Source organism: Dama dama, chromosome 21 (genome assembly GCF_033118175.1).
Source record: "Dama dama isolate Ldn47 chromosome 21, ASM3311817v1, whole genome shotgun sequence".
NCBI classification, from domain to species: domain Eukaryota; kingdom Metazoa; phylum Chordata; class Mammalia; order Artiodactyla; family Cervidae; genus Dama; species Dama dama.
The window spans coordinates 18,494,664-18,507,794 of record NC_083701.1 but is presented as its reverse complement, the minus strand read 5'-3'; positions in this window follow the sequence as shown (position 1 = coordinate 18,507,794).

Below are 13,131 nucleotides of genomic sequence, written 5' to 3'. Positions count from 1 at the left end.
CTATAACGCTCCGGGGAAACCCACTTTCGAATTTTCTCCTGCAAACTTTGCAGCCTTCTGCCTTACCGTGGTCAACTCCTGAGAAACTGTCATAAATTTCAGAGCCCAGTTTCATCTCACTGAATAAGAATTAGTGATTTGTAGTTGTATGGTTGTTTTTAAATGCTGAGTTATAATTGAAAATATATTATCTAACGTAAGTATTCTTACACATAATGTGAATTAAACGGACTTAGGAGTAGGGTGGAAATTGTGGGATGTCAAATACCTAGCTGCGGAACCCCACAAGAACACAACCTCAGCTCTAAATTTCCATGAATATTATATGTAACACAGTGTTGTTGATTATTCCTTGGTACCATTTAGTTTTTTCTGTGCTAAGAGTTCGAGCAATGAGAGCATTTAGTAAAATTGAGTTTCTTAAACAAAAATACACTTGCTATTTGTCCCCTTCTACTTGTAATTTATGATTCATAAAGCAAAAGTAAAATGTCTCCTAACACTGCTGCTGCTGCTGCTAAGTCACTACAGTCGTGTCCTACTCTATGTGACCCCATAGACGGCAGCCCACCAGGCTCCCCCGTCCCTGGGATTCTCCAGGTAAGAATACTGGAGTGGGTTGCCATTTCCTCTTCCAATGCATGAAAGTGAAAAATGAAAGTGAAGTCGCTCAGTCGCTTTGGAGTTTAGAAAGTGAAGTCGCTTAGCGACCCCATGGACTGCAGCCTATTGGGCTCCTCTGTCCATGGGATTTTCCAGGCAAGAGTACTGGAGTGGGGTGCCATTGCCTTCTCCTGTCTCCTAACACTACATGAATATAAAAATATTACACATCCATGCATTTCTATCAGTCTCCCCCGAGCCTAACAACACTCCCCAAAAAAGCAGAGGGAAAAGGAAAGCACAATTTAAAGTCAGAGGAGAAAGCTTCTTGAAGGCAGAATATTGTTAACTGCCAGATTTTCTTAGGGGATTCAGAATAAGAAAGACCTCACAAATCCCACTTTTGATGCAAGATTGCATGATATAGGATCCATTTGTATAATCCTGGAATCATATTTCACCTCTTTAGACCTTTATTAGCTAGCTGATCAGTGGAGAAAATACCTACATTACAGAGTTGTTATGAAGATAGAATGTATCACATTAAATTGGATTGGCCAAAAGTTTTGTTCAGATTTTTCTGCACGATGTTAGGGAAAAACTCGAACATTTTGGCCAACCCAATGTTAGGAGATTAATGTGTTATCTTTCCTTTAGATAGAGCTTCCGAATGTAACCCAATGATCCTTAATATAACCAAGCTGGATATTAAAAAAAAAAAAAAAAAAAACTTTAGTACCCTTCTCCTTGCTTTCTATTCTTTATAAGCATTTCTATTCTTGATAAGCATTAACTGAAGTTTTATCCTATGCTCACTTATTGGACCTACTTCAGCTTTCTTCTGTCCCATCACTGACTCATAGATTAAAGATTAAATTCCTCTGGGTGCCCCTAGATATACCCCAAACCTTCACATTTAACTGAAATTCCTTTCTGAGTCCTAGGCCTGAATTACAGCTGCTGCTGCTGCTGTTGCTAAGTCACTTCAGTCGTGTCCTACTCTGTGCGACCCCATAGACGGCAGCCCACCAGGCTCCCCCATCCCTGGGATTCTCCAGGCAAGAACACTGGAGTGGGTTGCCATTTCCTTCTCCAGAATTACAGCTACTAGCCATCTAATACTGATTCATAAGCAACAAATTAAAAGACATGAAGTCCAGTTCATAAACAAGCTATTGTTGTTGTTAAGTCGCTCAGATGTGTCCAACTGTTTGCCACCCCAAAGACTGAAGTACGCCAGGATTCCCTGTCCTTCAGTATCTCCCAGTGTTTGCTCAAGCCCATGTCCATTGAGTGGGTGAAGCTATCCATCCATCCATCCTGGCCAACTGAATAACATTTGATAATTAATTTAAAATTTAGCATTCTATTTTAAACATAAGCTGCTTGGATCAGAAAGTGACAGATATTTTCAGGTTTTGATATTCTAAGACCAACTTCATACAACCTATATCTATTACATTTTCAACTATACAAGATAATGTAGCAAAAAACTTCAGAAGCAGATTTACTGGAGTCAGTATGAGTTGTTACTGATCTCCTCCCTCTCACAACACTAAGCAAGTGTTTATATGTCTGAGAGACAAAGTTTTCAAAACAAGGATTTTTTTTTTTTTAAACTCTACCATGAAGTGAAGTGAAACTCTACCATGGAGAGAAATCTGTATGCAGGTCAAGCAGCAACAGTTAGAACTGGACGTGGAACAACATACTGGTTCCAAATCAGGAAAGGAGTAGGTCAAGGCTGTATGTTGTCACCCTGCTTATTTAATTTATATGCAGAATACATCATGTGAAATGCCAGGCTGGATGAAGCACAAGCTGGAATCAAGATTGCCGGGAGAAATATCAATAACCTCAGATGCAGATGATACCACCCTTATGGCAGAAAGCAAAGGAGAACTAAAAAGCCTCTTGATGAAAGTGAAAGAGGAGAGTGAAAAAGTTGGCTTAAACCTCAACATTCAGAAAACTAAGATCATGGCATCTGGTCCCATCACTCATGGGAAATAGATGGGAATACAATGGAAATAATGAGCGACTTTATATTCTTGGGCTCCAAATCACTGCTGATGGTGACTGCAGCCATGAAATCAAGATGCTTGTTGCTCAGAAGGAAAGTTATGACCAACCTAGACAGCATACGAAAAAGCAGAGACATTACTTTGCCAACAAAGGTCCCTCTAGTCAAAGCTATGGTTTTTCCAGTAGTCATGTATGGATGTGAGAGTTAGACTGTAAAGAAACCTGAGCCCTGAAGAACTGATGCATTTAAACTGTGGTGTTGGAGGAGGCTCTTGAGAGTCCCTTGGACTGCAAGGAGATCTAGCCAGTCAAACCTAAAGGGAATCACTCCTGTTTGTTCACTGAGAGAACTGATGCTGAAGCTGAAACTCCAATACTTTGGCCACTTGATGCGAAGAACTGACTCATTGGAAAAGACCCTGATGCTGGGAAAGATTGAAGGCCGGAGGAGAAGGGAATGACAGAGGATGAGATGGTTGGATGGCATCACTGACTCAATGGACAGGAGTTTGAGTAAGCTCTGGGAGTTGGTGATGGACAGGGAAGCCTGGTGTGCTGCAGTCCATGGGGTCACAAAGAGTTGGACACGACTGAGTGACTAAACTGACTGACCATGAAGTGGCTTGCAGGATCTTAGTTCCTCAACCAGGGATTAAACCCACACCCTTGGCAGTGAAAGCACAGAGTCCTAACCAGGAGACCACCAGGGAATTCCCCAAATAAAAGGATTGACTACCTTTATAATTCTCTGCATAAGAGAGTCTCAAACATTTTGGGGTAAAGGATCTCTGTATACCCTTAAAATTATTGAGGTCTTCAATAAGCATGTCTATTTGGGTTATAGGAATCAATATTTAGCATGTTAGGAATAAAACCTGACACAACATTGTAGATCAACTATACTTGAATAAAATAAATTTTAAAAAGAAAAGCTGACTGAACGAGTTTAAAGCATATTTATTAATTCATTTAAAGTACTACACACAATGACTAGTCAACTTAATAGCATATTTTTTGTGAAATGTGGTATTGTATTCCATGTTTTCAGTTCTCTACTATCTGGTTTAATGAAAAAAAAAAAAGTATTCCCATATCTCCTTCATCATTCAGTTGTTACTTGGATTAACGATTGACATTTTAAAACTCTGGCTTCAAACAGATGTGTAATTGGGAAATGGAATATTTTAGTAGCTTTTTTTAGAAGCTTTTTTATTTTTAGCTTTTTTTGTTGTTGTTGTTCTTTGATGCTAAGTCAAAACTTCAACAAAGAGTAATTTTTTAAAGGTAAATTGCAAGGATTGCCCTGGTGGTCCTGTGGTTAAGAAAGTGTGCCAGTCACTCAGTTATGTCTGATTCTTTGTGATGCTATGGACTGTAGCCCATCAGGGTCCTCTGTCTTGGGATTTCCCAGGGAAGAATATGGAGTGGGTAGTCATTCCCCTCTCCAGGGGATCTTCTTAACGCAGGGATCAAACCCAGGTCTTCTGTATTGCAGGCAGATTCTTTACCCACTAAGCCACCAGGGAATCCCGACCACTTTCCAATGCAGGGGACACACTGGATCCCACATGCCACAGGGCAATTAAGTCGCAACTTAAGAGCCTGCAAATGGCAACTGTTTAGTCTTCAAGTGCTAGAGCTCATGCTGCATAACAAAGAAAGCCCCCATGCTGCAACTAGAGAAAGCTTGAGCCTCAACAAAGACCTAGAGGAGCCAAAAAAAAAAAAATGTTTTAAATAAAAAAGTAAAGGTAAATGGCAATGTTGAATCTGAAACAACAGGAATGAACTTTGTGTACTCTGTCAAATTAAAATCTGCTGGTTTATCTTACACCGTAAATGCATCTTTTACAACTGTTAATGAATTTGTGATATCCTGTATCAGTCATTTATAAAATATCAGCTAAGTTATATAAATTTCCCAAATGTTGGTATATTTCATTATTCCATATTTTAAAAGTCATAACCATTGAAGCACCACCAACCTTCTCCAAAAAGTCTTCCACTATTGGGAAGCTATCATGGTCATAGTGGCAAATAAAGTTTACTGAAATTCTAATATTCTTTTGAAAGCTCATATATTTTTGCTAGCATCAAATAATGTCAATCATTTTCATCACAGTGGCAAGTTCACTTATTTTTCAAAAAAATAAAATATCTTTCAAAACACCCAAGTCTGAATAATAGTTGGCCTGTGAATTATTCTTTCAGGTGAAAATGGTATACCAGGATAAAAGTGGTCCCCTCAGCTCACAGCGGAATCACAGCTTTTTCACCAGACAAACATGGTAGCTTGGTGTTTCTTCATGCAGAATGTTAAAAAGACATACTCTTAAAGATTGACATTTAATAAAATGAATAATTTTTTTTTACTGTTTTATCAAGAACTTTCTTAAAGATTTTTCTTTTTTTTGATATGGATGTGGACCATTTTTAAAGTCTTTATTGAATTTGCTGCAATTTTGCTTCTGTTTTATGTTTTGGTTTTTTGGCCACAAGGCATGAAAGATCTTAGCTCCCCAACCAGGGAGCACGTCCTGCATTGAAAGGTGAAGTACCAATCACTGGACCACCAGGGAAGTCCCTCAAGAACTTTCTTAAATTTGTTTTTTTTTTTCCCTGTATGGGGGAAAAGAATACAAAAACTGGTAGGACCTAGAGTACAGTTTAATGCCACTGCCCCGATTCATGCTAAGGTATAAGCAGCTTTATTCACCATTATTTTAGCACCATCAGTGTAAGTGTCAATGTAGTGAAAGATGCAGATAATTTCTTAGTCTTATTTTAAAAACAGTGTTGATCTTGCTGGTCCTCTGAAAGGGTCTTGGGGTACCCAAGCATCTACAGATTATGCTTTGGAAAATGCCAGTTTACATTAAGCATAGCAAATGTAGCAGTATATAAATCTGTGTGTTTCACTTTAAGAATATAGATAAACTTTCACATTGAGAAGAGATCTACCAGTGGGAATATTAGGGGAAGCACATTGACTGAAACCGGCCCACCCTGGCCAGGCACCATAGTAACCATTTGCGTGAGCTGTTTTATGACAGGAGGTCCTGGTAAGGAACACAGAACTAATAAACCACCACCAACTGGAAGAGTTCAGGAAAGATCAAAAGGAGACACCACTTGTCCGACCGCCTCCCAGAATCCTTGCTGGCATCCATCTTGGCACCAGCAGGAAGGACTCTGAGTCAGAATGACTAGCTAAAGACAAACCGGAAACTAGTCCCATCACCATAAAACGTAAGACTGGGAGAGCAGTTCTCCTGGGTCTCCTTACTCTACTGCTCACCGCCCAGGCGCCCTTTCCAATAAAATCTCTTGCTTTGTCAGCACATGTGTCTCCTTGGACAATTCATTTCTGAGTGTTAGACAAGAGCCCATTTTCAGGCCCTGGAAAGGGTCCTCTTTCCTGCAACAGGAAGAGAAATGTTAATAGTAATTCTGTCATATGAAGTATGCCTATAGGAAACAACAATGCCCAGAATGATATTTCAGAGAACAGAAAGGATTCAGAGAACCTAACAGACATGGAAAGCTTTCACAATGCTGGCATATACATGTGAGACTTAGCATATTCTCTATGAGCCAAAGGGAATTAAAACAATATGTCTCAGCCTCATAAAAGGTAGTATTTGTAAGATTCTGTATTGTGCAAAGACAGAAAAAGATTGTTCAGGAATTTAGTGAAAGTGTTAGTCACTCAATCTGTCCTGTGACCCCATGGACCATAGCCTAATGGGCTCCTCTGTCCATGGAATTCTCCAGGCAAGAATACTGGAGTGGGTAGCCATTCCCTTCTCCAGGGGATCTTTCCAACCCAGGGATCGAACTTTACCATCTGAACCACCTGAGAAGCCCATCACGAATTTAGTTTTCTATTAATAGTTCCCAGTTTAGATAATGTGAAGAAGTTTCGAAATTGGACTGCGTATTTTTAATGTTAATTCCAAGGCTGAACTCTTGAGACTCCAGGATTAATTCAGATGAAATTTTGAAGGTAAGACTAGGTTTTTCACTTGTGGGTAAAGGGAGATATTGAAGCATCTATCAGATACCCAGGAAATCAGAATGAACAGACTAATTCACTAATATATAGAAGAGGATACTTTAAATCTCATCATAGATTTTTAAGATCTTACTGTATCAGGCAGAATAATAATTTTTCAATTGTTGATCATTTAAAATTAGATTTTGAGTATTATTAAAGCTGTGTACTAAAGATTACCCAGAAGAAAGAAGAAGAACAAAACTCCCTTTCCTCATCAGATACTCTCTTTATAATCTTCTTTCAATATCCCTTTTCATGGATAAGGAAACTAGCTTTAAAATATTATGTGGCTTAGTCTAAAAGATTACTCAAAAGTACCTAAGATGAATGACTGTGATTTGATTGGCATCACAATATCCAAATACAACCATCTGAATGAATTATTGAAAAAGCAAAAAAAGAGAAAACCTTATATTTTAAAACTTTATCTTAAAGCAGCAAATATGTGAGAGCTTTGCTTTCCTGTTATTGGACTCTTTAAATTTTAAGAATTATCCCCTGGCTCATATGGGATTTAGATTAGAGGGGGACAGAGTTGTTTCATGTAACCTAAATGACATTTTTTATTACGTGATTTTCTGACCCAGATTACAGAAAAAGACAGAACTGTTTATTCTCAGTTTAAATACCAATAGCTCCATCAGTAAGGGTTTGTATTTTACATGACAAAACAATAAAAGCAGAAAGAGCTAGTTGAGGGGAAGTCTAAATCTAACTGTCCTTTGATATTTTAATAGTCTTAATTGTAATGACTAAGGAGATTTTGAAACGGTAGTGCTCACAAGCAATTGCTAATAGTTGTAATTGTGAAAATATAGCTGCATTGTTTAACTTATCTTCTTTGAATATTGGTTGGCATTTCACCTTTTTCCTGAAAAGCTTAATAAATTGATTTCCAGCTTTAAAAAAATCTTAAAGATATACTCAGTTTCTGGAAACTAATGTATTTCTTACTAAAGGGGGGGTAGTTAAAAATCTTCTAGGTAGAGGAAATTTCTTTTTGTATATATAATTAAGGGGGAAAAATGACTCTGTTCTCAGAAAAGTGAATATATGCTCAAAAATGTCCATACAATTTCAAGGGATTCACCAATTGCTTTCCCCCAAATCTGTTCAAAAGCAAATTAAAAATTTCCATGTCCAACAGGAGTGTGTTGTTAGGTCTTTGTAAATACTATAATACCCTAAACCTTTAATTCTTTAGCAACTATATCATATACTTAAAAGTTTTTTGAAAGGACAAAGAGGTAAAAAACTAAACAAACCTTTTATTTTCTCTAGTGATTCACAGTAATTTTTTTTCATGCATCAATTTAGGGAATGTAAAATCTCAAAATAAGGAAATCAGGCATTTGGGAGAAAGTCATCCAAGGGGAATAGGAAACTGGAAATAGAAGATTTTTAAAGAATACATCATTTGCCTTTCCTTGGGAATTGAAATCTGATTCTATACTTTTATACTTTTAGGAGAAAAAGAGCAACAATAACAAAAGTCCGCATTCTAATTCAAACTTTCAAGGTAAGAAGACTGCCTTCTAAGGCAAGTAGCTGAAATTATTAGAAGAAAAATGCTGAAACAATTCAGTAAAGTGAGACTTCCTACCTTTGTCCAAGCGAGGTATAAGCTCCAAAACCCAATTAGCAGAATTATCATTCCAAAGGTACCTGCAGGCTGGTGCTGCACTCTCTGTCCTACACAATGCCATTAAGAAATGTGACAGCTTGCATTGCCTTAGTCACATCCTGCCTACCTTAGACTTCAGTATAACTTGAAGATGAAAGCAGGCCATTGTCATGCTAGTCAAAGGAGTTACATTCTTCTGGCTTGTAGGAATGATCTCTCCCATAGCACTGCTTTCCAGTATTTTAAAAGTTCAAAGTTCAACCCAGATCAATGTGGATCTGAGAACTTAGTATGGAGGGGTGCCATCTATTTAACTATGCTTAAGCTAAGAAACTAGAACGTATTTTGATTTGTCTCTTGCAGACAGCACCTGTTATTTGTTCACACTGAATTTGTCAGGCTTCTAATGAAGCAATTAGGGAAGTTGCCTCATTGTTTATTTTGAAAAGCCAGGTGGTTCCAAGAATCAGAGGTGACAAGTAACTTAGACTTCTCAAAGTATGGACTGAGGGCAGCCTCCATTGCGGTAACCTGGTTGCTTTTAAAAATACAGACATGTCCGTGTCCAAACTCCAGACCCAGTTCACCAGAGTTTACAGTGGTGAGTCCTGAGAACCAGGGCTCCCCAGGTGGCAGAGTGGTAAGGAACCCACCTGCTAATGCACGGGACACAAGAGACATGGGTTCGATCCCAGGGTTGGAAAGATTGCCTGGAGTAGGAAATGGCAAACCACTCCAGTATTCTTGCCTGGAAAATTTCCATGGACAAAGGAGACTGGCAGGCTCCTACAGTCCAAGGGGTCACAAAGAGTTGGACATGACTAAGCGACTGAGCACGCACACCCTGAGAATCTATTTTGAACACTTCCTTGGGTAATTCTTGTGTACTTTGAAGCTTGGGAACTTCTGTTTTATGAGTTTCTTGGGCTTTTTACACATAGCTCTTTAAAATTCAGTTTTTGGTCTTAACTGTACTTGGTAAACAAAAGAGTAAAAACTCTTTTGCAAAATGCAATCAAATTGTGGATACCAAAGAATTTATTTCATGACACTATGATTGTCTTAAACATGATGAGGTTTGTATAATCAGTAAGTTTTCATTGGTGTATTAACCTAGTGATTTCTACCACAAGTGAGGCAATATCACATATAGACCTGAGGACTCTTGGACTAGAACTATGTGTTTTTGGCACCTACACAGCTACGACCTGTGTGGTCTTGGGCAAATTGCTAATCTCTCTAAGGTCTCAGTTTCTCTTTATGTAAAATGGGGAGATTACTAAAACTTTACCTTAGAAGCTCATGTTGAAAGTAAATAAAATTATCCCCATAACAGTCTGATACCCTGTTAGTCACTCAGTCGTGTCCAACTCTTTGCAACCATATGGACTGTAGCCCACCAGGATGCTCTGTCCATGGGATTCTCCAGGCAAGAATACTGGAGTGGGTTGCCATTCCCTTCTCCAGGGGAGTCTTCCTGACCCAGGGATCGACCCCAGGTCTCCTGTATTGCAGGCAGATTCTGATAATTGTGCGATAAATGTTAACCATAATTACTGTTGTTGTTGAAAAGAAAGTGCTTAAGAACTTGTTCCTCTGTTGTCATAGAGATGTTCAATTTCTCTTCTTCAGGTTAAGACTTTCTGCTACTATACTACTAGAATATGCTCAGAGTTCAAAAATTTAAAAAGCTGGTCAAATCTTTTTGAAGATGTAAAAGCTACAGATTTGGATTTTAATTCTTAAAGAAAATCTTTTTAAAGTACTCATTGAATACCAGCCATAAGTATATAGTTCAGAAGGTATATGACCATTCACTGAGTTTACCTAAATTATAAAAAGCCCTAGGTTGAAGAATTAAAAGCCAAATTTAAAATACTTCTTTGAAAGAGTTGAATGTTCTTTTTTTTGCATAATGTATTTACCCAAGGAAGCTTACTTAGATGGAGCATCTGGTTTTCAGCACATTCTTGCTTTACACCTATATTTCCAGCTGAAAATCTCTGAGGTGAAGAGAGGTCAAATGAATTGCCCCACGTCACACACAATGAGTCAGTGATTCAGGCCAGATTGAATCAAGGAGTTTCTTTGGTAGGTGTGTCCAAAAATAAATAGTTAACTGAAAATAAATCTTTATACCTCTGTTTTTAGAGCAAAGAGAAGGGATATATTTATTTTTCACAACTTTATTTAATTTAAATTCCTAAATAAAATAAAAGATATTTCTAAATATAACAACTTGAGCATGACTTCCCAACTCTCTTCCAAATAACTGAATTTAGGCTGTTTACTGACTATATTGAATTGGAAATACAACAATTCTGTCTAAGAAATTCTGGCCAGTTTGTCATCTGTCTGTCATCTCTCCTCATTTGGAATCATTGTGTTCATTGTTACCGACTATTTGTTCATCAAAAGTTGATTGAGCATCTACTATGGGCCATCTGAGGCAGGAGATGGATGGGCCCCGGGCTGAACAGTTTATCACCTGTAGTCAGAAACTCCATAATAGCAGAAACACCAGAAAATCAGGATGATGCAGAAGGCTGGGCCCTGCCCAGATAAGAGATGAAAGAATATATATTCCTCATTCTCAAACTCAAGGATACCTCCCTGACTACAGATGTGCAGAAAGGCTCCTTGGAGATCAAAAGAAGAGGGGCATCACCTCATAGTAAGTGATGCTGAGGCAGGCGGTAGCTGACTCCCTCCGTGCCCAGGGTAAAGTGATTGATCGTTCACTCCCTATAGACTGACAGTCCATGACGAGAATAGCAGGACAATTAAGGGAAGAGGCTAGGCCCTGCCCAGACCACAAATTTCTCATTCTCAAAGTCAGGAGACCTCTCCGACCACACATGTGCAAAAAAGCTTCTTGGAAGTCAAAGGGAAGTGATGCCAAGAGAGGCTCATCACCCACAGTCCTTTGCAGTAGAATTCATCTTGGCTAAGAGATTCATGAGCACACATGGGAGGATCCTGAGATACACCAAATATGGACGGTGAACAAGAAAAGTCAAAATGCTTGGCTGAAGGAAACCCAGAAGAAATGCCCCACAAATATAATTCAAACTACCACGAGGGTGTGACTCAGAGACTGTCTGTCTCTCTGAGTCCACGCATGTTTCTATCCATATGTACTGTACTCTTTTTTCCTCTTAATAAACAATTCATTTGTTTTACTACTTTCTGTCTTTGTGGAAATCCTTTCCTGCAAAGTTGAAGAGCCAGGGCCCTTGTCACTGACCACTAGTCTAGTGGCTAGGATCTCGTGTTTTCACCACTGCAACCCGGAAGGAACCCAAGCTCCACTCCAAGCCACTGCAGGCTGAGGCCACCCGAGATCAATGCGACTATCCATGGACCTCTTCGCTAGAATCCATCTTGACTAAAAGATGAGCATGTACACATGGGAGGACCCTGAGATATAGCAGATATGGACTCCGAATGAGGTAAAGCAAGATGACTGGCCAAAGGAAACCTAGAAGAAATGCTTCATAAAAATAATTCAAACTACCATTAGGGCGAGACTGTCCCTCTCTGAACCCACCTTTGTGTATGTCCACATGCACTGTGCTCTTTTCCTCCTCATAAACACATAGCCACTTTTTGTTTCTATGTGGGAATTCATTTCTACACAGCTGACAGGCCAGGGCCATGCCACTGACCCCTGTCCCCAGTGGTCTAGTGGCTAGAATTCAGTGCTCTATTTCTGGCTGCCTGACCTCAGTCTCTGACTGGGAACTGAAACCCTGCTTCAAACTGCTGCAAGCTGAGGCCACCTGAGATCTCATCTACAGCCTGACTACTAACCCTCATAGGACTCAGCACAAGTATTAACAGAGGCTCACATGACACATGTCTAAATGTTTAATATTGATGAGTTAAATGGGCAAAGTATTCAATAAAATTAGTTCCTCTTCCTAGCTTGAAAAAGGTACCCTTGTACAAACGTGCAAGGCCTGTTTCAAATTTAGAATTAATGCCTCAGCATTTTGTGCCAGAAACACAGTCTGAAAACTCACTACCAGCCACCAGCCACCTCTGGTCTGACAATCATTTATGTTTGTCTGTTTTTTTCCCCACTCCTGGCTATATCTTATAATGTGATGGGCAGTGCAGACATGCATTGACTATACCAGTTTACACATTCAAGCACATGCATCGTTCCCCAAATCAGGCACCCACTGCACCATTCTTTTGACCTCTGACCTCCAATTCCAGGATAGAAGCTTATGCTGGCCCTGAAAATAGGCTTAGTGCCAGGGTCCTTCATGCCTGGGTGTCAGGGTAGTACTTCCAGGCACTGTACCAGGACATCCATGAGGTGAAACTGCTCCACAGTATAATCTGAGCATATCCTTCTTCTATTGTACATATCACCACTTTCCATTGTCAACTCAGCATAGGTCCAGTGCTTCAGTCTGATGTTGTCTTGAACATTCCAACCTGACAGAAAACTTTTCCATGTAAAGTACACTGGGTTAAACAACTTACTGCACTTTTTCATCTCAATACCTTAGTCTGTTTGTCCTTTCTGCTCTTTTCTCACCTTGGTCCAAGTGTAAAAATTCTTATTATCTCTCTCTTCTCTTGTTTTTATTTATTTATTTATTTTTTTGCCTCACCAGGTCTTATTGAAGCATGCATCTTCTTTATTGTAGCATGTGGGGTGTTAGTGTGTGGTATGTGCAATCTAGCTCCCTGACCAGGGATCGAATGTGGGCTCCCTGCATTGGGAGTGCTAAGTCTTATCCATGCCTATCTTTCATATCATACTTTTCCCTTTATAATTTTATAGTTAGGCTTCCTTGGTGGCTCA